This window comes from Cricetulus griseus, chromosome 3 (genome assembly GCF_003668045.3).
Source record: "Cricetulus griseus strain 17A/GY chromosome 3, alternate assembly CriGri-PICRH-1.0, whole genome shotgun sequence".
Lineage (NCBI taxonomy): Eukaryota > Metazoa > Chordata > Mammalia > Rodentia > Cricetidae > Cricetulus > Cricetulus griseus.
Genome location: NC_048596.1, coordinates 94,482,711 through 94,487,349, shown reverse-complemented (window position 1 = coordinate 94,487,349; position 4,639 = coordinate 94,482,711). Strand labels below are relative to the sequence as shown.

The following is a 4,639-nucleotide window of genomic DNA, read 5'->3' as shown; positions in this document are numbered from 1 at the left end:
CCTGGGACCATGATGAGCAAGTCTGAAGGATAAGTGACTACAAGGAAGAGAATGGATGCTAGCTCTCAGTTTTCCATTAAAAAGCACTGTGAATGAGATTGCCTTCAACCATGCAGCTAAATGTGATTTATAACAATGGGAAGGGTTGTGAAAATTAAACAATGTAGCCCATACTGAAGTAATTCTTCATTCAATGAAAGAAACTTGAGTAAGAGAAAACCACCAATTTAAGCCAAAAACTGCAAAGAAGTCAATTATATCACAAAAGCTAAAAATGCAACACAATGTAAGATTCATTTTCAATGTTATTCCATAAACATATGATAAATCTTACCTATAAATATAAGAAATTATAATATATACTATAGTTGTAAATTATTGCATGCTGCTTCCATTCACGAAGAAGCTGGCTCTAGAGTTGCAGCACAAATTCATACCCAGGCATGTTTATCTTAGAGTGTCTGTGGTCAGAATGGCTAATTGGAAGCATCACCCAGAAGAAGACCATCTTTATCAGTCAGAAACACAGGTGTTTGGGTTAACACACCTTCCCTAGCTTGTTTTTACTAGATAGTGCAAGTATCTGATATGGTGCTCTATTCTTTTTCTGTAGCATTCTCTCATTCTTTTTTTCAATCTTGTTGTTTATGTATCAACCTCACCTCTTCCAAATGAAAGTATGGCTATTGTGAAAAATTCTCCACATGAATCAGAAATCATAACATAAAGAAAATATTCAGTGTATGTTTAAGAGGATAAACAACAAAACATACATTTGTGAATATTTAAAAAGCAAAGTTGGTCAGTCAGTGGTGGCAAGTGTCTTTATCCCCAGAATTCAGGAGGCAGAGCAGGTCAATCTCTGTGAGTTCAATGCCAGCCTGACCTACAAAGCTAGTTCTAGGATAGCCAAGGCTACACAGAAAATCCTGTGATGAAAAAAATAATTTGATGCAAACTCCAAACTCTTCAGGAAATTAGAGTGTCATTGACCATATAATGTCATGAACATCAAGGTATATGTTAGACTTTAAAAGAAGAAGGTGAATAATATGTTCAGGGATCCTGGAATGTATCTAGACTTACTAAAGCTTCTCTTCATCGGATCAGTGAGATCAGAAACACAGAGATTTGGAATGGCTGCCTTTAAGAACCTAGACCACAAGGCTATCAGACTTTATGTAAGGACTGGGAAATAAAATATTAAGAGACATCAGAATTCAGGCAGGATACAGAGGAGACAGCCAAGAGGAGGAAGAGGGCTCAAATATGCAGAAGCCCTCTTTTCTTAAGATTGTCCTGAGAACCATTCTCTACACAGAGAAATGCAGCTCGAGGGGAGAGGGGGGCACTAGTACACATAAGGTAAGGGCTGTGGTATGCATGAAAGCTCTGTAGACTTTGTTTCTGTGTCTTTCTTTTTTGTTCCTTTCTCTGTCTCCCCTCCCTTAATCTTCTCTTATTCCCTCTATCAACATCCCCCTGATACAACTGCATTCATTTATTCCTTATAAAACCACAGGCACACACATACTTCAATAATGATGAAAATTACAAAGGCTAAATAACTAACACACCGTAGCAAAGCCACACCATAGCAAAGCCAGCAGTGAGGTTTGCTCTGCTTCTTCTATGACACATGAAAACTTTCAGATCAACTTTGTATGTGGATTACAGGTTGAGGTATGACTGATGTCAGTATTCAGATAGAATTTCATTGGTAGTTTCATCTTTGCTATTATTAGCTCCTATCTCTCTCATAACCCTTGTCATTTAAGAGTCATACCATCTATTTTACCATCTTGTTCCCACTACTTTTGGGAACTGTATCTAAACCATTGAGGTAATACCCCTGCTAGAGCTGCCAGCCTCAGCCTGTTATTCTGGCCTCCTTCATGTCTCAGTCTTGAAACAGCCTGAATAAACCTTCTTTCCAAGGCATTCATTTTGTTTTTATCTGACCAAGCTATGGGAAGCTGAAGCAGAAGGAGTAAGAATACAAAGAGAGCTGGGTTCTCTTCCAACTAAGATTATGTTAGTATAAATGGATATCTAGAGAAGTGTAAATGTCTGCTCTTGTAGCAGACATTCATTCTTCTGTAACAACCCACTCATCTTCCAGACTACAATGACCTCATTTTAAATAATGGTCTTTTCTTACCATCTTGGATTAAAATATAACACTGGGGAGCATATGTTAGATTTACTCTCCCAATTTTATATGGGAAAAATCCTGTTTTATAAAGTTGAGGTATTAGCCAAAGTCCTTCAACAAGTAAATAGCACAACAAGATTTTAAGTCATTTAAAGTCTAAGTAGTTTCAGGTCTGGCCAAATCCACTTAAGGATCTGCAAAAGCCAAAGAGAAAGAAATCACAAGATCAGTAGCCACAGAATTTGTGGGTGCTATAAGAGAAAGTGTCCTAATTACCGTCAACTCAGGTTTTAAATGGTGCTGGGAGGATGGGAGGGAGTGCAAACTGGAATTGATATGTAAAATAAGATTGTTTCTAATTTAAATTTAAAAAGTAAAGAGAAAAAAACACTAATGAAATTATAATGCACTTCATAGAATTGATGGCTTTTTAATAGCAGACCACGCTTTGAGGGACATTGGACATACATGGTAATGGACCCAAAATGATGAGGGAAAATGAACACTTAAAATATGTGAGCATATATCAAGAGATGAAATATTCCATTTTTAGAGACCTCATGTATTATAAAAAAAGTCAATATTAAGCAATATTGGCTGCAATAGGTCTCAGAAGTAATATGTATATTGAGTAAATTGCTCAATTACTCTTGAAGAGACTATCTTACCTTCAAAGTACTTAAACCATTTTATTCAGCACACTAATGGGTGTTTCCCCATCTCCCAGGACCTTGAAAATGGAAGAGCTTAATGCAATTACAGCCTACCTTGACCAGAATTTTCAGACACTTGCTAGGAGAATGGCATCTATCAATAGCACGAAGTTTCACCTTTCCTTCTTTATCCAGCTGGGGGTTCCAGGTCTGGAAGTTTTTCATGTATGGATTGCTTTCCCATTTCTGTCTTGTGTATCTGACTTCCCTTATGGGAAACATCAAGGAAACATCCTCCCGTATCCCCCCCACAGAGCACCCATCCCATCCTCCCTTCTGTTCCCCAGGGAGGATGGGGCCTTCCATAGGGGATCATCAATGTCTGTCATATCATTTGGGGCCTGGCCTAGGCCCTCCCTGTGTGTTTAGCCTGAGAGATTATCCCTCCATAGGGGATGGGCTCCTAAAGTCCATTAGAGATAAATACTGTTCCACTACCAGAGGCTCCATAGACTGTCCAGGCCTCCTTTGTAATCAAGACTGAACACAGCCTCCATCAGCCCATGTTCTACTTTCTGGCCACATTGTCTATGATTGATCTGTGTCTATCCACATCCACCACACCCAAAATGCTGGGCATCTTCTGGTTCAATCTCCAGGAGATAAGTTTTGGGGGCTGCCTTGCTCAGATGTTCTTTATCCACATGTTTACAGGCATGGAAACTGTTTTGCTGGTGGTCATGGCTTATGACCGCTATGTTGCCATCTGCAGTCCTCTCCAGTACACCATGATTCTCACCAATAAAACTGTCAGCCTTCTCCTCTTAGTTGTCATTGGAAGAAATTTAATTCTTGTGACTCCATTTGTATTTCTCATTCTGACTACCCTTCTGTAGGCACTAGGTCAGACCTCATACATACTGTGAGCATATATGTCTTGCCTCATTAGCTTGTGCACCCATTATGATCAACATCATCTATGGTCGCATGGTGACATGATCCTCATTGCCTGTTCCTATGTGCTTACCCTTTGAGCTGTTTTCCAATTTCCCTCTCAAGACACCTGATTGGAGGTTTTAAACACTTGTGGCTTCCATGTCTGTATCATGCTGTGTTTTTCTACACACCAGCATTGTTTTCTTTTCTTATATACTGCTTCTGCAATAACATTCCCCACTACATCCATATTCTTTTAGCTAATCTATATAGAATTATCCCTACTGCTTTTAACGCTGTCATTTATGGAATCAAAACTGAGCAGATCTGGGAGAAAATAATAAAAATATTTGAACAAAAAGAATAATTCTGTGTAAAGTTTGAGTAAATATATCCACATACTACTCAAGTTACAATAATCTGAGTTCTCTTAAAAGTATTTATAATTTTAGATGTGATTGCTATGCCTCACATTTTGACCAGAAATGCTTTAGTATTTCAGCTAAGAAAAACTACAATTCTGCCCAGCCTCCCCACTCCAGTCCACATATCTAAACACAAAGTTCAGAAAGTCATAGCAATGACACTGAAGGCGGTAGCGGCCTTTGAATAAATCACCTGCAAGAGTAGTAAGTCTTTCCATTTCTCCACACATTTTCTTCAGGTAAATTTGAATACTTAAGGACATTGTGACCTAACAATGTTATAGATGCAAGGTTTAGTTCTTAGCTTAGTACTTAGTGGTGTTTGAACTGACTCACACCATTTGATTCTTTAGAATAAGCCCAGACTTTTCCTGCATCTCTACAATTATTGATTCACTTTGGTAACTTCTCTATCTCTTATCCTTACATGTTTTATTGCTCCCTATGCATTCTCACTCCTTCTCCCTGAT

General features: G+C 38.4%; 1 pseudogene; it reads left to right on the top strand.

The window, feature by feature from the left end:
* The first annotated feature begins 2,955 nt into the window (after positions 1-2,955).
* On the top strand, positions 2,956-4,111 carry LOC100772315 (annotated as a pseudogene).
* Positions 4,112-4,639: the final 528 nt, after the last annotated feature.